We start from the raw sequence: 25,933 nt of genomic DNA on the forward strand, positions 1-25,933 counted from the left end.
GTTTCGAGTTCAGTACTGATAGGGTTGCTTAAAAATTCTGTTTTCAGAAATTTATATACAAGAAACGTGATGCACTACGAAAACTTTTAAGGATTCTTTGCCGAGTGCATTATTTTGTTAATGAATGGAAAAAAATATTTTGCTGTGACACCAATAGTTTTTCAGTAATGACGTGATAAGTTAGAAGCTGTTTGCGAAATCGAGAATTTAAATGGTTTCAAACAAATTAACATAACTCTTGTCCTAATTAAAATTAAGAATAGATATTTGACAGATTGAGAGACATTGTAGAGATATACATCATATGTGGGTTCGAAATTTTTTACTTACTTTTTGTAGAAGATACAGGCTTTAAAACGATTTTCTATCGCTGGGGGTAGCGATGCGCTGAGGCGGCTGCCTCCAGCCAGTGCTTGACGTGACAACGCCGCAACTTCGCAGTGCAAACGTCAAGTGACAACTACTTTAAATCAGACTATAGTTTGCGAAATCCGTGTCGATTTTCTATACAGGATCATCCTCCAAAATGACAATTCTTCAGCATAAAACATCTTCCGTAATTTTACAACAGACTGACGTCACCCGCACACGCATATAATTATGTCCATCTGTTCTAAGGCCTTTCTGGAAAATGGGATTGACTTACACTTTTCTCCAGTCGTTAGGTACCTTTTCTCGCTTCAGCGAACTACGGTAAACTGCTGCTAGAACGGGAGCACGTCACTTGCGTAACCTCTGAAAAATCTTACAGGTATCTGATGTGGTTCTGACGCCTTTACACAAGTAAGCAATTGTAGTTGCTTTCTTTTCTGTGATCAGTAATCTCAATATCTACCACTTCTACGTACGTACTCACTGAGGGGCGACAGACTGCTACAGGAATTGGTTTGCAGAAGTATGGTAAAACTGGTGAGGCACCTAGGCACACTTCAATTGAGGTTGAGAGGGAAAGATGTCCGTGTATCATAAGAAGGTGGTCATTAGATCCATCATCGTCCAGAGGACATTTACTAGAGAAGGGTGAAGTGTACTACTCAGCTACTGGTTTAACCAAATTTGACTAACATTGTGCAGGATGCGTGGATATTGTGAATAGCTGCATGAAATAAACGCTTATGTTGTTCAACTTCATCCTTAGACAATGTCATTGCAATTTATTTTCTTTCCTCCTCGGTAACCTCATAGAAGGGCACTGCATTTGTAATCTCTCTTTTTTTAACCAAAACAACGTGCCACACCATTTGTTGAATAACATCCGAGAAGTTTTCAGCATTCATACCAAGAATTGTTCAGGCCTGCACATTTGAAAACACTTACACTCTAAAATACCCCAATAAAGATGTTTTTACAACAGCGCACAATAGTGCCAGTTACAAACTCGACACATTTTGTTAAATGCCATTTGTGACAATGAAAACTAATTTATATTATAAATCTTAATATTTCTTCTGTATCTTTTATAAATATAGATGATTCTGTGCTGCAATACAACATGAAAGTAGAGACTTATGTCAGTGTTACCTCTATTTACTGATTCAACTGAATCAGTATCAGCATTTCCTCACATAGGTCACATAGGTCATATACAAATTCTGCAAATTTTTCAAAATTGACAAATTTTCTATGCACTTGAAGTTGTTAATGATCACAACAAGAATTCCAACAGTGTAAATTTCTCACTAATAACTTATCAGAGAGCGCTTCCTGAAGGCCAGGCATCACATTTGCCTTCTGGTAACTGCTAATGACTGCAAGCTGCATCAGCTCCGCATCCGGACGACACCCTGTGCCGTACCGTGAGACGTGGTTAACACCATTGCTACTTCTCAACCTGTGAGGTCATCTGAAACATAATTTTAAAAATGAAAGACAAGGCTGTTTTACTTGCAACAATGTACACAATTAAAAATTACAATAAATCCTCTATGCTCATTCCTTACGGTACGAGAATGAACGACCCAGATTGGGTTTGAAATTCACAAACAATATGATCCTCTCTATTTACAATGCCACAGCAACGGTTGGACTGGTACCGAGTACTCAGAAAATTCCTATAGGTTCTTGAATAATATTTGTTGATTCCCTTAAAAAAATAAAAAAAAAAACCTACCGTTTAGGTCCCATATCAACCAAAGTCAGCTGTATCAGTGCCAAACACAATCTAGCCGAGACAAGAATTTGCCCAAGGTTATGATGTGGTACACCATGAACTGCACTACAAAACTATTTATTTATATGACCAGTATCAAGCATACTGACAGAGGCATCCAATAGAGAACAAACAAATGTAAGGGTACTGATATTGATAATACAGAACATATTGCACACACTGAAGTAGAGACATAAGATTACTGATGTACAGTGCATATCTCCATAAACTGACACGTGTAAACTATAAAATCTACGTGTTAGTTAAAATTAACATTTATCTAGAAAGTGCGAAACCCCACGAATAATTAAAATGTAATTATAATCCTGTACGTAACCACGCCAGCACGACCACCGCAGGGACATTATCTGCCTCAGCTCAGCGGTACACAGATAATACGAGGTGTTACTGTGAAACGCTACATGGCCACGCTTCTGATACATATAAGCTGCACAGCTCCAAACACACAATATTTTCCAGAGACAACAATTTTTTTCTGCTACTATCTAATTTAAACATAGTTCTCATACCCTGTTTTTTTTGTGAATGTAGGTGGACGCTGTATTATTTCTGCTTTTGAGTGAACACAGAGGTTCAAAGACCATTGTCACATACTTTATTAAACTGTTGTTAGATATCAGACTGCAAATCATTGCACGTTCTTAATCTTAGGAAATTATGGAGCATACAAAAATGTTCACCAAGAGAGTGATTACATTACGGATTCTGTACAATCTTTGGAGACATAAACTTTTGTTTGATTCCACATCTACATAGACACTCCACAAGCCATTGTACAAAGCGTGGCAGTGGGTACCCTACACCACTACTAGCGATTCCCTTTCCCCTTCCACTTGCAAATAGAGGGAGTGAAAACCGACAGTCTATATGCCTCCGTATGGGACCTAATTTCTATTATCTTCAGAGTTCTTACACGCGATGTATGTCCGCGGCAGTAGAATCATTGGGCAGTCAGCTTCAAATGCTGATTCACTACATTTTCTCAATATTGTTTTGCAAAAAGAACGTCGCCCTCTGTTCAGGGAATCCCATTTGAGTTCCCCAAGCATATCTATAACATTTACATATTGTTCGAACTTACTGTTATTGTCGCCATCATCGTCATCGCTGTCATCTCGAGTCCAAAGACTGGTTTGATGTAGCTCTCCATGCTACTCTACACTGTGCAAGTCTCTTCATCTCCTAGTAACTACTGCAAGCTACATCCTTCTGACTCAGCTTACTTTATTCATCTCTCAGTCTCCCTCCACAATTTTTTACCCCCCCCCCCTTCCACACTTTCCTCCAGTACTAAATGAGTGATCCCTTTATGCCTCAGAATGTGTCCTACCAACCGAATCCTTCTTCTAGCCAAGTTGTACCACAAATTTCTCTTCTCCCCAATTCTATTCAGTACCTCCTCATTAGTTACATGATCTACCCATCTAACCTATAGCCGTCTTCTGTAACACCACACTTCAAAAGCTTCTATTCTCTTCTTGTCTACACTGTTTATTGTCCATGTTTCACTTCCAAACATGGCTACACTCCATACAAGTACTTTTAGAAACGACTTCCAGACACTTACATCTATACTCAATGTTAACAAATTTAACTTCTTCAGAAATGCTTTCCTAATGTAATTCCCTCAGCATTACCTGATTTAATTCGACTAAATTCCATTATCCTCATTTTGCTTTTGTTAATGTTCATCTTATATCCTCCTTACAAGACACTGTCCATTCCATTCAACTGCTTTTCCAAGTCCTTTGCTGTCTCCGACAGAATTACAATATCAACAAACCTCAAAGTTTTTATTTCTTCTCCCTCAGCTTTAATTCCTGCTTCAACTTTTTCTTTTTTTTCCTTTACTGCTTGCTCAGTATACAGATTGAGTAATATTCGGGATAAGCTACAAAGCTGTCTCACTCCTTTCTCAAACACTGCTTCCCTTCTGAGCCCCTCGAATCTTATCTGGTTTTTTGTTTGGGTTGTCTGGTTTTTTTGTAAAAATTGTAAATAGCCTTTCGCTCTCTGTATTTTACCCCTGCCACCGTTAGAATTTGAAAGGGGGTTTACCAGTCAACTTTGTCAAAACCTTTCTCCAAATCTTCAAATGCTGTAAACGTAGGTTTGCCTTTCTTTAACCTATCTCCTACGAGAAGTCGTAGGGTCAGTATTGCCTCGCATGCTCCTACATTTCTCCAGAATCCAAACTGATCTTCCCCATTTTGACTTCTATCAGTTTTTCCATTCTTCTGTAAAGGGTTCGTGTTAGTATTTTGCAGCTGTGACTTATTATAAACTGATAGTTCAGTAATTTTCACAACTGCTTTCTTCGGAATTAGAATTACTTTATTCGTTTTTAAGTGTGAGGGTATTTTGCCTGCCTCATACATCTTGCACACAAGATGGAAGAGTTCTGCATGGCTGGCTCTCCCGAGGCTATCAGTAGCTCTACCAGAATGTTGTTTACCCCTGGGGTCTTGTTTCGACTTCAGTCTTTCAGTGCTTTGTCAAATTTTTCACAGGTAACAAAGCTAGCAGCCCGCCTCTGAATTATTTTGATGTCTTCCTTCAATCTGACCAGGTACGGATCCCAAAAACTCTAGCAGCACTCAAGAATAGGTCGCACAGTGTTCTACATGTTGTCTTCTTTACAGGTGAACCACTCTTTCCTTCAATTCTCCCACTAAACCAAAGTCGACCATTCGCCTTCCCTACCACAACTCTCACATGCTTCTTCCATTTCATGTAACTTTGCAATGTTATTCCTAGATATTTAAACGGCTTTATTGTGTCAAGCAGGACACTGGTAGCACTGTATCCGAATATTACAGGTTTGATCTTGTTATTCGTCCGCATTAACTTACATTTTTCCACATTTAGGGCTAGCTGCCATTCATCACACCAACTGGAAATTCTGTCTAAGTCATCTTGTTATCTGCCTACAGTCACGCAACTTCGACACCTTATCGTACACCACAGCATTATCAGCAAACAGCTATAGATTGCTGCCTACCATGTCTCGCAAATAATGTATGTACGTAGAGAATAACTTCGGTACTATCACACTTCCCTGGGGCACTCCCAACAAGACCCTCGCCTCCGACGAACACTGGCTGTCGAGGACAACATACTGTGTCTTCGAGCCAGTCACGTATCTGTGAACTTATTCCGTATGCTCGTACCTTCATTAACAGCTTGCTATGGGGCACCTGTCAAATGGTTCCCAAAACTCTAGAAATATGGAATCCGTCTGTTGCCCTTCATCCACCATTCACAGTATATCATGCAAAAAAAGGCAAGTTGAGTTTCACACAAGCAATGCTTTCTAAAACCATGCCTATGGGAAGACAATTGCCTAACCTAAAGACACTGCAGATATAAGAAAGCTTCTTTGGCAACAATGTGCAGTAAGTTTTGTCGGAAATTTATCAAGACAGAATTGCTCTGCTTGTCACCATTCTACTGCTTTAGGTAACTAACTTCTTCTTCTTCAACAGAGTGTGTACTGAAAATTGTAAAACCCCATAACAGAAAACAGTACTGTGACTAGCTTTTGTGCGCTTGATCTTTTCTGGGCCACAACCATTGGAGAGTATTGTGTGTACTTTTTCTAGAAACAGAGCGAGTGTTTGAAATCTAGTCCAAATACCGTTTCCCGTTACGTGCTTGAGTACGCAATGCATCAGTCTACTATAGGTGACTGGTTGCCTTTCCCTTAGTTCCCATATTTTTCATCCATGGATTTCATTACTGTCATAAAATTATTAATCATGCAGTACTGTATGTAATCTTATTATTCTCACTGTAGCTTACAATCTGCCAATTTCAATGGTACAGTTAGTTTTTCAAGAACATAGTCTTTTTAGATAAACTGGCGACTGAAATGGTTCCCAGTCCATGCAGCTGTAAGAATAGAGTGGGCTACCAAGTGTCCACAAAGAGAGCAAGATCATTAGAAAGTCCTAATATTACTCTTTCCCCTAACTAGTTGATGTTCTCTTAAAATTCATTAACTTAGAAATTATTCATAACTAAACTGTGAATCCATCCAAAAATACTTTTGTTTTCTGAGCCCTTAAGGTTGTTCATTCACTGATTTAACCTTATACATTTGTTGCCATAATTCTTCCATACCAGATAATGTCTTCGCTTAACCAAAAAAGCCACTATACTGGGATCAGAATAATGAAGTGGCTGACAGTCGATCACAGAAGAGGGGGATGTTGTCGTATTGCAGTTTCGCAGAAGCACAATTTGCCTGCAGTAACAACAACCGTGCAGTGCCATAGCACATTCATAGTATTCCTACTAACATTCAAGTACAGAGTTTTCTTGGCAGGGTCATAACAGTCTTATTAATTTCCTAAGCAATTTCACATTTAGCTTTACACATTCCAAAAAAGAAACACATCGCACCGAGAAACAAAGCGTGTAAACACAAATGACTGCAATTATGTTACAGACCACAACTGTCATTTGCACCCCACTCGAACCGACAGCTGACGTAGCAGAGCAATATGACAACTGCAAACAGGGCAGAAGGTGTGATCGAACTCACTCTGACTGGGTGCGTAAACATCTAGCCGTCAGTCTGATGCAGCGGTAATTAAAAATTTACATGAACCAGAGAAGTTACAAACCTGAGTATTTTACATAGAACTTCGTATTTGATTGTGGATGTACACACTGTACCAGCAAATAGGATATCTGTCTTTACTACTTTTTTAATTATGTAACATACAATTAGGCAGGATTGTTGTTGGGCTAAACAGGTTGATACTTGTGGTAAAACAAAATTTAATTACCAGTCTCACGAATTATACACCCCCTCTGGACAATGAGTTGGCAGCCTGCAATTAGAAATCCTTTGAGCAACATCTCTGTCTCTTTCATCACGTTAACAAAGTATAGTTTCAGTATCACCGAGAGTCCAGAATTAAATACTAACACACGAATATTTGTGTGTTGAGAACATTCTATTGTGTTGCCTTTATGTGAACTTTTGTGAAAACCTCAGACTGCAGCTTTAATTACACCAATTAACATCTACGTGTTAGTATCCACTCGTGTGAGTAAAAGGTTAGTGCTTGATCATTTATTGGTTTTTATTTCGGTGTATAGTTGAATAGATGAATGTGTATGAACTTCTACGGTTGATGCACGAATATGGAGAAAAGATATATGCATGACTAATTTCTTAGAGAACTACTCCCAAGTTATTCTGCCACTGTCCAATTCTAACATATTAGGTCACTAACATAGCTGATGGGTGGCATTGCAGTGAAGAAAAACTAATTTGTCAGGCAAGAATAATTAACAGAATTCTCACTAATGAACTGTTAGTTGTATGAAGACCATGTACAGAAAACTGTAAAATGTGATTTAACCATCATAAACGTGCAAATAAAGCAGCTTTAACTCTACACCTGCGGGGGCTCTTGTAACTGTAATTAATCGTTGATCCCTCAAACAGCAAACTGTGTCCAGTAGTCCGAAGAAAGCACAGGTAACACCCTTCTCCAAGAACAACTCTCCAAGAGCCTTGAAATCAATTTGTTGTAGTATCTCAGAACGTATTCTAAGCTCAAACATAATGAGGCATCGCAAACAGAACGACCTCCTCCGTGCCAACCAGCGTGGATTCCAAAAACATCCATCGTGTGAAACCCAACGTGCACTTTTCTCTCACAACATAATAGAAGCTTGGATCAAGGCAGTCAGGTACATGCAGTATTTCTTGTTTTCCAAAAAAACATTTGACTCGGCACGCTATCTATGCTTTTTGTCAAAAATACCATCATACGGGGAACCGAGGGAAATTTGTGACTGGATAGAGGACTTTTTGATAGGGAGGACACAGCATGTTATCTTGGATGGAGGGTCAGCATCAGATGCAGAAGTAACTTAAGGTGCGCCCCAGGAAAGTGTATTGGGACCCATGTTGTTTATGTCCTATTTCAATGAACTTGTGGACAATATTAATAGTAACCTCAGACTTTTTTGCAGATGATGCAGTTATCTACAATGAAGTGCTATCTGAAAGAAAGCATAAATATTCAGTCAGATAAGGTTTCAAAGTGGTGCAAAGATTGGTAACTTGCTATAAATGTAAAATTCTGCATGTCACAAAATGAAAGAACATAGTATCCTATGACTGTAATATCAATTTGTCACTGTTGGAATCAGCCGACTTGTACAAATATCTGGGTGTAATGCTTTGTAGGGATATGAAATGGAATGATTACATAGGTGCAGTTGTGGATAAAGCAGGTGGCAGATTTCAGTTTGTTGGAAGAATAATGGGGAAGTGCAATCAGTCTACAAAGGAGATTCCTCACAAATTACCTGTGTGACCACATAGGCTCAGTTGTGGATAAAGCAGGTGGCAGATTTCAGTTTACTGGTAGAATAATGGGGAAGTGCAATTAGTCTACAAAGGAGATTTCTCACAAATTACCTGTGTGACCCACTCTAGAATATTGCTGAAATGTTTGGAACCAGCACAAAGTAGGACTAACGGGGGATATTGAGTGTACACAGAGGAGGGCAGCATGAATAATCAGAGGTAATATCCCAAGAAAGTCTTATTAATGAAGTTTTAAGGACCAGCTTTAAAAGATGTATCTAGGAATATATTACAATCTCCTATGTACATGTATCACACACACAGGGATTGTAAGGGCAAGATTAGATTAATTATAGCACGCACAGAGGCATCCTAACCATCATTTTTTCCACACTCCATACGCAAATTGAGCAGGAAGAAATCCTATTAACTGCAGAGCATAGATGCGGATAACATAGTTTGGCTATGTGAAACTTGGGTCAACGCAGCCCTTAATTACTTATACCTGAATTGCACTAACAAAATGATAACCCTATTTGTTTATATGAAACATAACCACAACAACAACCAATGTGAATATTACTTTTGAATACATTATGGGAGTAGCAGTGATCAATGAGTTACAAATATTTACTATTAAAAACAGTCTTGATCACTATTTATTTATTAAGATGACCGGTTTCGACCACTACTATGGTCATCTTCAGACCATTGAGAATCCAGCTGGTGATTCTCCAGCAGAAAGAGGTTCCTACTCAATGGTCTGACGATGACCACAGTAGTGGTCGAAACAGGTCACCTTAATAACTAAATCGTGATCAAGACTGTTTTAAATAGTAAACAATGTGAATATGATTTGATCACAACTGCACATAGTTGTCAAATTGCTTTTCTGTCTCTGATGCTTGTCACCTGTCAGTTACGGATGATAACTGATGTTTTTAACGACTATTCTATTAGATCTTGAAAGTTTTGTATGTCAGTGAGGTATGTTTTCTTAAAGGAATTTGCAAAGCTAATGGTGAAATTGCATAGGAAAGTGATGCTGCAAAGTGAAGTTAATACTGCAGATAAACAGTGAACGTACAAATATAGTCAGTGGCGAACCGCAGAGTACGTGTTGTTGTGGTCTTCAGTCCTGAGACTGGTTTGATGCAGCTCTCCACGCTACTCTATCCTGTGCAAGTTTTTTCATCTCCCAGTACCTACTGCAACCTACATCCTTCTGAATCTGCTTAGTGAATTCACCTCTTGGTCTCCCTCTACGATTTTTACCCTCCACGCTGCCCTCCAATACTAAATTGGTGATCCCCTGATGCCTCAGAACATGTCCTACCAACCGATCCCGTCTTCTAGTCAAGTTGTGCCACAAACTCCTCTTCTTCCCAATTCTATTCAATACCTCCTCATTAGTTATGTGATCTACCCATCTAATCTTCAGCATTCTTCTGTAGCACCACATTTCGAAAGCTTCTATTCTCTTCTTGTCCAAACTATTTATCGTCCACGTTTCACTTCCATACATGGCTACACTCCATACAAATACTTTCAGAAATGACTTCCTGACAATTAAATCAATACTCGATGTTAACAAATTTCTCTTCTTCAGAAACGCCTTTCTTGCCATTGCCAGTCTACATTTTATATCCTCTCTACTTCGACCATCATCAGTTATTTTGCTCCCCAAATAGCAAAACTCCTTTACTACTTTAAGTGTCTCATTTCCTAATCTAATTCCCTCAGCATCACCAGACTTAATTCGACTACATTCCATTATCCTCGTTTTGATTTTGTTGATATTCATCTTATATCCAACTTTCAAGACACTGTCCATTCCCTTCAACTGCTCTTCCAAGTCCTTTGCTGTCTCTGACAGAATTACAATCTCATCAGCGAACCTCAAAGCTTTTATTACCTACTCCAAATTTTTCTTTTGTTTCCTTCACTGCTTGCTCAATATACAGACTGAATAACATTGAGGGGAGGCTACAACCTTGTCTCACACCCTTCCCAACTACTGCTTCCCTTTCATGTCCCTCGACTCTTATAACTGCCATCTGGTTTCTGTTGATGTTCATCTTATATCCTCCTTTCAAGACACTGTCTATTCCATTCAACTGCTCTTCCAAGTCCTTTGCTGTCTCTGACAGAATTGAAATGTCACCGGTGAACCTCAAAGTTTTTATTTCTTCTCCATGGATTTTAATGCCTACTCCGAACTTTTCTTTTGTTTCCTTCACTGCTTGCTCAACATACAGATTGAATAACATCGGGGAGACGCTACAACCCTGTCTCATTCCCTTCCCAACCAATGCTTCCCTTTTGTGCCCCCTCGACTCTTATAACTGCCATCTGCTTTCTGTACAAACTGTAAATAGCCTTTCGCTCCCTGTATTTTACCCCTGCCATCTTCAGAATTTGAAAGAGAGTATTCCAGTCAACATTGTCAAAAGCTTTCTCTAAGTCTACAAATGCTAGAAACGTAGGTTTGCCTTTCCTTAATCTTTCTTCTAAGATAAGTCGTAGGGTCAGTATTGCCTCAGAAGTTCCAACATTTCTAAGGAATCCAAACTGATCTTCCCCAAGGTCGGCTTCTACCAGTTTCTCCATTCGTCTGTAAATAATTCGCGTTAGTATTTTGCAGCTGTGACTTATTAAACTGATAGTTCTGTAATTTTCACATCTGTCAACACCTGCTTTCTTTGGGATTCCCACGCCATATTGTGCTTGCACATAACTGTGAAGTGACATCACCCCCCTCTCTACTCAACTGACAATTGCTTTGTTATCCGGGTCCAGATACAGAGCTCGGAGTGAGGGAAACCCTGACGGTGTAACGGCGGTGCCCGCTGGAAGAGTGAGAGAGCAATGTGGCACAGTGGTAAGAGACAGGAGCCCCATTTGGAGAACAGTGGTTAAAATCCCCTCCAGGCCACCCAGATGTGGTTTTCTGCACTTTTCCTAAATATGTCACACCGAGTGCGAGGTCGGTTCCTACAAAAATGACACTGCGTATTTCTTTTGCCGACTTCCAGAAATCCGAGCTCATCTCCGGCGAGTTCCTCGTCGACTGAACATTAAATACTGATCTCCATTTTACTCGAACAGGAGGGTGAACTACTGGCCACTCTGATGCTCCTATACCAAATTTCTGTAATGCTTTATTAAAAAAGGACGAGTGAATAACAAAACTGGTTGGATTGTTCAAAATTTGGGCACAAGAAATGTCACACTTTGAATCTTACATTACTGACAAAAATTTTGGAAGACACAGGCATGAAATCTCTTCACTTGTTTCTCTGTATTAATTAATCTGACTACTGTGCCTGTTTCCTTAAACTGTGGATATTCTGGTAAATTTCTCCTCTGGAGGTGTTAAAAACTGTACACATTTCAGCCAACAAACTATGGTTTTTACCTTGTTCCAGTAACTGTACATTCCATAACACTGGCCTTTCCTCGTACAAAGAAATTAAATACACATCATTATCCTGAGTACACTTCCTAGCAGCTCTCTCTCTCTCTCTCTCTCTCTCTCTCTCTCTCTCTCGCCAATACCCTTGACGTTCGCTTTACCATGCATATCCACAGTGATGGTAGCATCACTGTACAAACAATGCCAATACATGTTTATAGAGCAGTTAGTTGCGGAGTGTAAATGTTGCAGTGGATAACACACTTGTCTGTCATACATTATGTAAATGTGTGGTGCCTGTTCTTTTGGACAAGTGTTGTAACCACAGGAACAAGCCAAGTCTAATTGCAGTACCTTGAGAATAATACGTAGCGCTGGACGCCAGGCGTGGCCGAAGGGTCAGCCGAGGCGGCACTCAAACTGCTGGGCAGCTGAGTGCTCGATAAGAAAGTAAACAGCCAGCAGATACAAACGAAGGTCTGTGTAGGGACTCGTGATAAGCAATCGAGTAAGGAGTATAAATAGATGCATTCCTAGCTAGAGAGAGAGGTCTGGGAGTGGAGAGAGAAAGAAAGAGGGCCCTCGGTGGGGACAGCACTACGTCACGAGGAGCCGACGAAGGGCTCAGGACGCAGTGCGTGACCGTATAGGGAGAGGCGCCTCTATCCCTCCACTCAGCCTCTGAAGAACAATAGCAACAACAACGCTTTAACGATAATAAATAAGGACAAGTTGCCTTCGACGCTACGTTACGCCGAGCGCTGGCGGGGTCGAAGGGGAAACGCTGAGAAAACCTGAGAGCACGCCGCTCTGAGGGTCTTGTCGGGCCTCGTCTTGTCGGGTTGAGGAGTTAGAGAGTGATAGCAGCAGCCGGCTTGGGCTGGGGAACGTGCTGTAGGCAGGCAGCCGGAGATAGTCACCGGAGAGTGTTAAGGCGTAGCCGCGGGACTCTAACGTAGGGTGCTAGGAAACATTGCAGAACTTCTGGTAGGCAGTCGGAACGGTGGGATCAGTCACCGTCTCTGTATTAGACTCGGCCTTTCTGTGAATGCAACCACCGCGCAGATAGGGCGAGCTGTATTCATTCAGAATAATCTGCGATTTGTTAAAGTTAACAAGACTTTAATTTCTACCAGCGTCCTAGCCTTGTACCTTCACACCAGGGATTTCTACATCTTAGCCAGATCAAAAAATCTCCCTCTCACTAAGGTCAACCGGCTCAATCCCTCGCAATACCCACGCTTGGGACGCGATCCAAGTCTGAAAGAACAGACAGCACATGGAATCTGCAGCTGTGATACATATTATGTAAACTGAGGGTGGAGGTGGAGATGGAAGAAAGGAAAGGAAATGGAAGGGAAGGGAGGAACTATTTATGTCAGCTGCATTGGGCCTTTATGCAGAATCAGCGATGTGTTATGCACTGCGTTTCGCACCCTGGATCTCCTGCTCATTAGGCAGTCACATTAATCACTACACCATCCGGACACAGTGTTTATCGTACATGTGTGGACTATCTCGGCAGACATACACCCCCAACGAGAGCCTCCTATCCACAGTCCCCGTCCACGTCCTCCGTGCCGCTACTTTGAGATTCCCGCAAGGGGCCAAACTTACCGTATTTACTCGAATCCAAGCCGCACTTTTTTTGCGGTTTTTGTAATCCAAAAAACCACCTGCGGCTTAGAATTGAGTGCAAAGTAGGTGGATGTTCTGAAAAATATTGGTAGGTGCCGCTACAACTAATGTCTGCCATCAAATATATGTAGTGCTACACAGGCATGCTTTGCAGGCACAGAGATAAATACTGGCGCCAAACCTCTGTGTCAGTAAATAAATTATTAAAAAAAAGGTGTAAGACGAGCTTTTTTCTCCGCCCCGAGTTTCGACCACTGCATTTTCATACATTATCCAATGAAGTAAATACAAATTCCGTATTGTTCATCTTCGAATGTAGCAGCATTTCAATGTACTACAAAAATCCGACTGGCAAGACTGTTTTGGATGTTTGTCAGTATGGCCAGCTCTACGTTCTGAATTTTTTCCTACCTGTGAGAAGAGATGGTCGGTAATAGGTACTTTTATGAATTGTGAATCACATGCAAGTATTCTTTTCACCATATGAATAATACAAATATTAACATTTTGCCATGTATTCTTTCGTGTTTGCTGCTATCTCATTTAAATCCCGTCTGCCTAATAAAGTACGAAACTAAGAGTGAGACAACAGCAAACACGGAAGAATACACGTATCATGCCATGTTTATATTTGTGTTATTCTTATGCCTAATAGTGATACAGTCAGAAATGAACCACGGCAATTGACTAGATTTTTAAATATAAGATGACTAATTTCTGTGCAGAATGTAATGTACTAAAGAGGCATGTGCAAAGATTTTCAAACACAGAAAAATTTTCGCTAAACTCTCATTCAGAACATCTTTTCATATGCAGTCTATTATTTGGTTCTTGTTGATCAGTGTCACAGAAAGCAGCAGTGTAAGTAACAACAAATAGCAGTCTCTTGCCATTGTTTCGCTAATGAGACGATTCCTCTCTTTTTTTTTTTTAATTGTAAGAGGCGGTAGCGTGCACGAAAGCAAGCCATGCCGCGAGCGGCGACAGGCCGTGAACACTCATTATCAGAATGCGACAAACAATGCACGACACAGTACAATAATGCATTTTCAGCTTAGAGTGATGTAAACACCTATAACAAAGAGAACGGCACTTATCAGGTCAAAGACAAATAAGCAATCAGTTCAAACCAGACGAAGCACGTGAAAAAGGATGGGTACCCGTATAAATACGGACGGAGCGCCTGACGCTTATCAATAGCTACCTGGTAAAGCTTAACTGCTAAGCTTACGACTCGAACCAAACTAATGTAGCTGTATCGTAATTCATTCGACCTAAATTGTGTCTCATATTGCAATGGACCAACTTTGTTTCGATTTGGAGGTGCGTCCTAAAACTTTTCTCTCCCCTTGAATTTCGAGTCTCAAATTTCAGGTGCGTCTTAGATTCAGGAAATTTTTTTTCCCTTGATTTCGAGTCTCAATTTTCACGTGCGGCTTAGATTCGAGTGCAGCTTAGATTCGAGTAAATACGGTAATTGTGCATCCGCGCTGTAGGTGGTGGATTAGTTGTCCACTGAGGTGAACGCACCACGCATTCATAAAACTGATTTGCCTCGACGGGCAGTGACTCCACAATCTTCAGTGCAAATGCACATTTACATCCGACCTCCGACGGGAACAGAAAATTAGTGAGCACGAAGGACACGGACGGGGCTGCGGACAGGCGGTGCCAGGTGAGAGTGTGCCGAGATAGTCCGAGCAATTGAGATAATCATTGCATCCGGGTGGTGCAGTGGTTAACATAGTTGCCTAGTAAGCACGACATCCCACACTCAAAGCCTGGTCCGGCACACATTTTCATTCGTTGCCACCGATTCCACATAAAGTCCCAAAGCAGCTTTCCTTTCTCCCCCTCCACTTTCAATTTACATCTCACATACATATTTACATACACTCAACTATCCTCAGTGACAATTTCTTTTGTTTATTTTTGATGTTTTAATAGGTTTCTTTACAGAGTCGATTATTCAAGTCTCGAACATTCAAAATAGGCTACCTGGGTGCGCCGTTCGTGTAGGACGTAAACTAGGCGATTTCTTACCTCAAAAACACACCGCGGCCACAAATTATGACTAAAAACACGCAGTTTCAGGCTACTTTCATATAATGTGAGCAGGAGTACATCAAAATATATTACAAAGATGTGGAAGTGTAAAAACTGTGACATATGACAAATCCTGGACGTAATGAGGCCACTCGACACTCGCCGAGTACTCTCGTCTCTCCCGACAGTGCCGGTACAGTTTTCTTGTCCGAGAACTACAGCAAGCAATTCTCGAGAGATGGAAGCTACTGTCTACACGAGATGTCTACACTCACAATGTAAAACTATCTGAAATTTTGTCCCCACACGGACATGCCAACGAGCTGAATCGATACTGTTTAAATGACAAGTAGTACTCATAAAAGCTCTGAGAGTAAAAAAATCGTGTGTATACCTATCTTATCTGTAACACCACGAAGACGAGCCACTTTAAGGAGGAGAGTTCCCTCCACTGGGATTGACTTTTTGAAATAATCTACTATATACGATGATCTAAATTAAGGTCCAAGGAATCGCACCCTGCAACTGTTCACTTTGGTGGGCCTTCGTTTACAAGTAACAGACCGAAAAGATTTCACTTTCCCGCGAGACTGTACACCTTTAAAAAAATTGTGACAATATAGGGACTTATTACATACTGTAATGGTTAAGGTGCTGACCTCACATGCATAAGGTTGATGGCACTAATCTCACCAGGTGCAATGTAATTTTTTATTTTTACTTCATTATCAATCTGACTTTCAACATTATTTTTATTCAACTGATAGATTTACACATAGTTTCTTTTATTTTTATTACTTTGTCACATCATTTTAAACAAAATTTTAACTTCAAGTACTCTTAGTTTTTTCTTCCTATCATTCTTCTTCCTCTTGGAATCTTTGTGCATGTGAATCTAATTATTTTTATTTATCTGTCATAATGTTTTAACATCTGAAAATGCTGATCTGTTGGTTAAAAAATAGAAGATGAAATAAGCTATAGTGACTGTGCAATGATGTCAAGAATGAATTTTTTGTTACAAGATGTGTATCTTTTTGGATAGCAATCATCATACAAAGATTTAAAAAATAAATTCTAATTACACTGTATAAAATAACATGTATGATGATTTAAACACGAGCAGGGATTACGCGCAAAACAAAATTCAAGTAAGATGAGAAACAGAAATGATGACTGCAATAAATGGAAGAAAGCTCATATGACAAAATGGAAGCAATGAAATCAAAGTTAATATGTAACAATAATCAAAGCCACATGAACAAGAGTTCCAAACGGAAAATGACAAAAATGAGAGCAAATTACAAATTTCATACTATGACTAATATGACTCGACAAATTAATAGAAAAATTACATTTCAACTGATTAATTGAATAAAAACAATGGTCAAAGTCATTTCAATAAAGTTTTTTTTTTTTTTTAATTATTAGTGTACCTGACGAGATTGTGGCTGACAATCTTTTCCATGTGAAGTACGTTAAAAATTATGCTGTGCAACCATTTGTAAATTTTATCATTTTTAAGAATACAGGGCATAGCACAGAATTCCAAACTTTTTTTCGTCAATTACTCACAAACGAGGACCCACCAGGGTAAATGGCTGCGGACTGTGATTGCTTGGACCTTAGTTTACATCACTGCATACAATGTTTCAAATAGTCGATTCCACTGCTGGGGATCTCTCCTCGTAAGTGCAAATGAGGAATTTCAGTCTGTTAACACACTAGCTCCTGTTTTTTAAACTTCTCACAGGTAAAAAACACCTTACATTTTCCATGTCCTAAAAGTATGAATAGTAGTCGTCACAAAATACAATGCTCATTTGAAATAAGCTGATTACATAAATATGTAGACTGGGTACAAATTACAGAAAGTGATTTAGGAAACACAAGCTGCCTTTGCTTGCTTTAACTCTGCAGAAATGTTTGGGATTAACAGTCAGGGGCAATAGTGGAGACAGGTACAAAACAACACTACCTACAATTAATAAGGAAGTTGCACAGAGACAATGAGACAGTTGTAAGAACACCAACAGTCAGCCCTGACATACATACAACTACAAATGTTTAGTTGCTTTCACTCACACTATTCAATGTATACATCTAAAATTAAAGAGAAAGAAGTAGAAATAGTACAATGGCTACAATTGTATACATTAATTTTGAGTGTATTAGCTGCAACAGAAATATTTTTCCTCAACGGAAACCTCATGTACACATCTGTGAATGTTCAATCTTTTCATCAGGTACAAGTGCTCCCACCTGTTGGACATCACTGTAAAAACATCAACAAGTGAATGTAGCAGTTTGCAGCAGCTTTTAACTGCCAGAATTCACTGTACTTGTTGGTCAGTTATACTCTCCTGTATAATCTATTATTATTGTTTTGCACGGTAATTATTTAGTTATCAGAGTACTTATTACAACAGAATATTTCAAAAACAATTATTTTAGTCTATAGAAAGAAGCCAAGTGTACAGAGGGTATTCTGAAAATGGGTACATATATCTGTATAAATCTTCCATCTGAAACCATCGAAAAATAGCCCAAGAACATCAGAGCACAAAGAAAAATTTTCCATCCACCAGCAAAAAATTCCGGTCTGAATGGGTTAATATGACAACATCACAATGATAGCTTATGGTGAAACCATTCTCTGCACTGGGTAATGCCTGACAGAAGGAAAGCTTGTCATCATATTAAGCTGACACAGTACGGGAAATTGGACAGACAGCACCTGGACAGCTGGAGCATAGCTTATCATTCAACTTTCCTTCTCCAATCTGTGAGAGGTGTGCAGGGTTGGGGATAACTGACACTCGCTTCAAGCAATGCCGACAATATGAACCGGAGATTGAAACGTTTGCTTTCCACTTGGAGCAAATGCAGATTTGAAATTGCCCTGCTGAGGTGAAAAACCCAAACATACAAACATATTGTGTAAATGTACTGTCTGACGACAGTCGACAATAATGGATCTACAGCTCCTACAGTTCTGCCACATTTATTATATGCAAATGACAGTGGTAGCCACGTAAAAACACGGTCTGCACGAAGACTTCAGAACGCTGCCGATTTTCGCCTACTGAGCCTAAAGGTGATGGAAATTTGATCAAATAAAAACCCTAAGTCGGGCAAGAGCAAGTAGTGTAGAACACCACATTCTGTAATAAACTTCATCAACAAAGCTTTCAGCAAAGAAGAGCTGTTTCATTTCACAAATCACAGAATGAAGCAGTCAAAATCTTTTGTCTTATGACTACCTTAATGAATGTGAGATAATTTGAGCTGAGAGGAAGAGAAGAATCAATGATTTTTTTGATAAGCTTATACCACCAGATACCAGACTTCTTAGAATGCATCACATTTTTAACTCTTGTTTGCTTTCAAACAATAAAGTCTCAACTCACAAAACATCAAAATCAGGTTATGTTCGACAAATGAAATCTTACCAAATTGAAAACGTAAAACGTCCTTGGCCAAAACTTACATTACTGCATGTGAAACAGCTCCAGATTTAAAATCCCTCATCTGCACATTCGGTAACAATCAGTTAGCCTGACATACGGATGTATGGTTACGAAAACTTTGTGACCAGTACCATTTTCCACCGTTACAGACAACCTGAAAGTAATGAAAAATAACATGTAAGAACAAAATTGTTAGCTACGGATGTTATCTTGTCATGCATTAAGGCAAGTAAAAATAAAAAAATTGAGGAGAGAGGAATTTTTCAACCCTCAAACCAATTTTATAGGCAATACGTAAGTCCAAGACATTTACACGTATGAACATAGCAAAAATATTAGGTTTAGTTTTTGGTTCATTATTTTGTTAACAAATATTATAAAAGCTTCAAAGCTATTTCTTACACTTTGTAATTATCTGATAATTTCCTACAATTTTTCTTTAAAAAAGATTTTCCAGTTCTTTTGCATTTGAATACTGCAACATTTTGGACCAGAGAGAGAGGGTGCAAGGTGTGTGTGTGTGTGTGTGTGTGTGTGTGTGTGTGTGTGTGTGTGTGTGTGTGTGTAATGGCAAGGGTATTATTTTAGAGAGATTCTTGAGTTGCAGAGTCAAGAACAGCGACATTTTAATCTTTTTGTCAGTCATCCTCTATGTCAGTTATTGTGCATCTCACATTTTACACAACTTCCCTGGAATGTTTTACAATATTACATAGTGGTGTTGACTAAGTTTAATTTAGGGCAGTCCTTGTCAATCTTTCTACTCCTAGCATTAGTAGAACACTATGAAAACACAGCCAGTCAGCAAACAAGATTGCTTACAAAACAATCATGTGACCCAACACAGAATCTTGCTCACAGAACTAACATGCAATAACAAACACATGCAAACAAGTGCACAATGAATGGTGAAAGGTTTGTTAAACCCACAGTGTGTGTCACCGAGATGGTGGAAAAAAAGTGAACTGGCAGAAGCCCAAAGATAGATGCTAACTAACCTGTAAAAGACTATTAAATCTGAAGAACTCACTTTCAGTGAAGAATTTAAGAATAGCCTTCAACACTCCACATATTGCTCCCATAGAGGTAATGACAGTATGAGGCCGCTCACTAATTTTTCCCTGAACCATACGTGAACAGATCAGAACCTCTCAATAATCGGTGAAATGGGTAGGACCCTCTGCCATGAACTTCACAGTTATTTGCAGAGTTAAGATGTAGCTGTAGCTTTCATTGTTTCTCTTGACTGACAGCAACCTTAGCGACACTTGCCTGCAGAAGGATACATTGGCATAGAACCCTAGCAATTCTTGTGTGATTGCTCCAACATTATCACAAACAGAAAGGGCCCTATACAAAAGCTAAAAGTAGATTACTAATACCTTTTCAGTTTAAAGCAGGTAATAAACTACAATGCGTCTTTTGCCACAAATTCTGCTTTGTGCAAATACAGCAAACAACCACTCAATTATCATCAACTCCACTTGTTACGGTGCACCCATGGTGCAATATAAGAAATATGTAGAGACAGTGTTACCAACACACCAATTTGTGCGTAATGAAATGTGCAAGTTAGAACGAAGGTAAACCGTCACTCTTCAATAACTAAAATTTAATGAACCCATGAACTCTGTGTTTATAAGAAATCCCTATTAGCAACACAAATTGTATAATCATAACTAACATCCCACAACCAATCACAAGCTCCAAACATGTGCCAAGGATACAAGCAGAAAACTTCCACTTGATGGAAATCTGCCACAATATAGCTCACACACTTTGCAGAAAGTTCGGGATTATAGACGTATCAAATTCTGCCCGTCTGCTTTGACTCACGACATCATCAATATGGCACATATGGCTATTCTAAGCCTCTCCAATATGGTGCCTATGACGTCACTATATATATATATATATATATATATATATATATATATATATATATATATATGGCAAGAAACACGAAAATACGTATCAATAAAATAACATCTCCCTCCAAAAATACATTGAAACTAATGGGACAACCAAGGAATATTGGGGTGTTTAGGGTGGCAACAAGCTAAGTATAATAGTAAAAAAATGCACCTTGATCCCAAAACACACATGACACACAAAAAAAAAAAATTAAAACATTCGACTACACCAACAAAATCTACAGAAATCTGCCACTCCCCTTGACCTATACAGGTCAACCTCATGATACCAAAACACCAATACCTCAACTAAAACTACTAAAATTGAAATTGGACATTTCCCTTGACCTATATAGGTCAACCACAGGTGACAATACCAAAACAACTAGGCCTACAACTACGAGAAATAAAACCAAAACCACAATACGTCAAAAAGCCAAAATTCAACATTCCTACATAAATTAAAACATATTCAGTACACCATAAATACACAAAACCTCACAACTCGAGCAGAATAGACCCAAAAATACAATTACTTACCACCAAGAAATTTCTTCATTGCAAACTAGGTCGGTCGGACACACACACACACACACACACACACACACACACACACAGACACACACACACACACACACACACACACACACACAAAAACCACAAGAGGGCACCATTAAATGCAACAAGACGACATCTATAGGGGGAACCAACTCACAAGTCCACAGCACAATGACACCACACACACACACCATAATACCATTATGCTGCAGGTCACAGCAGATGGGTGGAATCTGACACTTGACCAACACAACTTGCCTCTTCAACTCAACTCGTGTATCAGCAGACCATTCTATTAGCGTAAGTTAAACTTAGGCCTACGCCTGTATAATTCTGGGGGGGGAGGGGGGGGGGAAGTGACACACATGATTCCAGTACATTGCCACAATCAACTCTTAAACCCCAGAATATTTCAGTAAATAGTATCATTGATTGACTTTCTGCTCAGAATCAGTCTGCTGACTTTCTGCTCAGAATCAGTCTGCTGAATATAAAAATGGTTCAAATGACTCTGAGCACTACGGGACTCAACTGCTGAGGTCATTAGTCCCCTAGAACTTAGAACTAGTTAAACCTAACTAACCTAAGGACATCACACACATCCATGCCCGAGGCAGGATTCGAACCTGTGACCGTAGCGGTCTCGCGGTTCCAGACTGCAGCGCCAGAACCGCGCGGCCACTTCGGCCGGCCTGCTGAATATAGTTCAGGACTGGTATGTAGTATCAGACTGAAGACAAACCTAAAACACTGTCGCCATACCAACAAAATATAACAATTTTAAAATGGTTATTGTGCACTTATTGTGTCAGGAATTTTTGCTTTGTGTGATACAGTTGGTAACTGTTTGTACAGTGTGTGATTGGAAAAGTGAACATGATAAATGAGTCTATGTTGGACAATATGGCAGAACCAATGAGAAAACTGCATTTGATAAATGCCTTGATGTGAAGTGTGTGAAATTAAGTGATGGCACTGTGGAATAAATTCTGCACAATGTCAAAGCAAAGAGAATATCAGTGAAACTGAAATTGTTCTCTACGGTTCCTGTGTAATCACAACCTCTGAAACCAGGACATTTCGAAAATACACCACAAAGTTTTTGAAAAGATCACTGGACTAATCTACAAGCCACTCCATCATCACAGCCTCTTATCTTCCATTCGCATTTGTTGGCTTCACCAACTAACAACCAAACTGTTACACTTCAATTTAACCAACACGTTGCCTTATGCTACAGATCAGTCTCTTACCGCCGCTGGTTTGCTTACAATCCCATTTGTTGGCACCAGCAAACTTTAACACTGAAATACAAAATAGTATTCCAAGGAATCCAGTCATATTCCGAGAAACATACAAGGAGTGAATATGAAAACAAGTACCTACTTTATAATCAACAAAAGTGAGATCATTAATCTTCAGTCTCGCTCTTTATATGTCCAAAACTAAAGTCATTATTTGTGTTTTCTGCTGAAACATGTCATTTGATTCAAAGATTCTCATTGGCTACTCTATACTATCATATGATGGCTACAGCAAAGGGAACAGCAGCACACAGCGGAAGTCCCATCAACATCAAAAGTGCACTTTAACCATATTACAGCCCTGAGTTCCTTAATTTCTGCATCTTTATTGTTCATTATAGGAAAACTGAATATCTGGAAGATACCTTCCTAAGTCACATAACAAAATGGTATCAAAGAAACATATAACAAAAAGTAACATTCAAAAAAATCAGATAAAACAGAGCAATACAATGAAATATACTGACTCCAGAAGATGAACTATCACAGCTTACCTTATGGGAAAGAGTAATCAAAATTTGGTGAGCAGTACTCTGACTAGTTTAATGCAGCAGAACATGATTTCAACTTTGGCTAGCAGTTAATCAAAACAATTGTGCTGCACTTATTCCATTCTTGACATGTAACATACTGAAGTCACAGAATGTTGACAATCATCTTCTGTATATGCATCTGTCCTGTCTACTGCTGGGCTCCCATTCTTTCCACATCACAGTAAAGAAATCACAAATTTGATGTTTCATTTGACCACCTATCCTCAAGTAAATCATGATGTAATACACTCTTCAGGTGTTTGAATTTGTCACAAGTGGAAGAACGTAAACAATGTCACACGGTTTCTCAGTCTGGTCACATGACACTGTTTTACTGCTACACAGCTGCCATGATTGTCTAGCAGATGAGAAAAACTGCAATGCAGACATAACATTTCCCAAATGATCCAATAATACTGTCATTGTACCCTCCATTTTCAAGAATGTAAGGGCCAGTACTTGCGCAGAAGGGCTATAGTAATACACTCATTCTTGACCTTAACAGTACCTCAACTGGTTCTGTTCATCAATTCACAGCTGCCACCTGAAAAATAGAGACTCTAAAAGTTTTTTTTTATAATTCTCACTGGTATCCAAGTATCCATACATACAATACTCTCCAGAGGAATATTGTTGCTAAGGAAAGCATACATAGCACAAGAAATAAATAAAACCATACGAAAATAACTGTCAAAACGATGAAATATTTGTAATGTTACGAGGAATGGCACGACGCCAACAACCAACAAGATAATAAAAACATTTATTAAGTACATAGATTAGATTTACTTTCCCTCCAATTGATCCGTAAAGAGGAGGTCCTTCAGGATGTAGAACATTTCAGAAAAATAATACATGACAAATATTTACAGCTAAGACAAATAAACAACTGTGCCTTCCAAGTGAAAAAAAAAGTGAATTTATTATGGAAAGAAACTTAAAATTTGGGCACGAAAACAGAAAAAAAGCTGGTGGGCGTGGTCTTTTTTTGTTTTTTAAAGGAAATAACATTAACGGAAGAGAAAGCAACAAACTGGAAGAAAATACAAATTACACGTGATTCCCGGCTATCCATACCGTTAGATATTAAGAAAAATGCGTAGAAGTATCATGTTTGCCCTCTCCAAATTCATTTACATCTTCTCTAATTTCACTAAGTTTGTAAGAATCGTACATTTATTTTTTAAGCCACTACATTAGAACACAAATCGGCGAAATGTTAAAAATATCTTCATTTTCTCAGTGTCCATTAAAAAGTTCAGTGCAGAACCAGATACGTAACTGCATGGCAAAACATCCACTCACCATCACTTATTTCCAAACAACAACAACAACAACTTGAAAACCGGTAAATACGTTTTACACAAACTCAAGTTTTTTTTAGTGCAACAGTTTTGTGCGCCTACATGGTGAAGCCGAAGATGTTCCATGAACTGACTGAAATCAAAACTTTCTTTTTTAAACAAATTTAAAAATCATGTCTAAACGATATGTAGGTGAATATGATTAAACGTTAAATATCTATACCCTTGTCGTCATAACAAATAAAATAAACCCGATATATGCATTACCCCATGTATTCTTCCGCGTTTGCTTGAATGTCATTGGATTTCGTTTCACGTGGAGCGGCAGCCAAGCGGCAAGCTGTGTCCAGTACGAGTACTGAGAACAGTCAAGTAAGGTCATAAGGATACGTTTCATGCTGTGTTACACGTACACTACATATACTGAGGGGTCAACAGAAAGGTCCGATCTTACTCGTCGGCTTTGACCCGTGACGTAAGCGTGTTGTGGTGTGTGACGTCATTACGGCGCGGAAAACCTAATACATGGTTTGATGTACTCTTGTTTAAAGAACATGTATACGTAATATGAAGCAATTTGATGAACATATTGATCTGTAGCGTAGCCCACTTGAGGTTAGGTTGGGAGTTTTTTTTTTGGAATGCGGCCGCGGTAGCGGCCGCCTATGATTCGAAAATATTGATTTCACACTAATGAAGCCTGTGGGGGGATGGGGGGGGGGGGGGGCACTGCAGACTCCCCCCACCGCATAACGACATATTTAGTTTCTCCCCACCCAAAAACCCCCAATTTCCCACGCTTGTCCCGTTACAGTCATTAGGCTTTTTGTGAAACTTGTGTATTTCAGTGTTTACAATACGTATTCGATGTTTTTATATCCGCCATATTGGAATTGTTGTTTATGGTCGTTTCCGCGGTATTTGTGACGTCATGGGTCAAAGCCGACGGGTAAGATCGGACGCTTCTGTATTTCCATACTGAGAGATAATACGGGGCAACAGCTTTACCGGCGCAGTAAACTTGTGCAGCACTAGTCAACCAGTTGTTCAACTAGCCTACAGTGATGTGAGCAGCAATTTAGTTATTTGCGCGGGGGAACTTGCCGCGCGATTAGGTGACCAGACGGAAAGCATAAAATGCACTCGAACTCACCTGACAGAGTATCTGATTACAAACAAGAGTGATGAAAATTCCTAACTTAAACACAGAGCAATTTTTCTGAGCGATTTGTGTGTAATCCAAAGGCA

The 25,933-nt window shown here is 39.4% G+C and overlaps 1 long non-coding RNA gene across 1 annotated transcript; it reads right to left on the reverse strand.

Annotated features, from left to right (window-relative positions):
- Window positions 1-1,723: 1,723 nt before the first annotated feature.
- LOC126213432 (uncharacterized) lies at window positions 1,724-24,795 on the reverse strand. The gene is made up of 4 exons (XR_007541167.1): window positions 24,687-24,795; window positions 23,343-23,925; window positions 19,094-19,227; window positions 1,724-1,843 (listed from the first exon to the last, which is right to left on the reverse strand). It is a non-coding gene; the product is annotated as an uncharacterized LOC126213432 (long non-coding RNA).
- Window positions 24,796-25,933: the final 1,138 nt, after the last annotated feature.

This window comes from Schistocerca nitens, chromosome 11, assembly GCF_023898315.1.
Source record: "Schistocerca nitens isolate TAMUIC-IGC-003100 chromosome 11, iqSchNite1.1, whole genome shotgun sequence".
Taxonomy (NCBI): Eukaryota; Metazoa; Arthropoda; class Insecta; order Orthoptera; family Acrididae; genus Schistocerca; species Schistocerca nitens.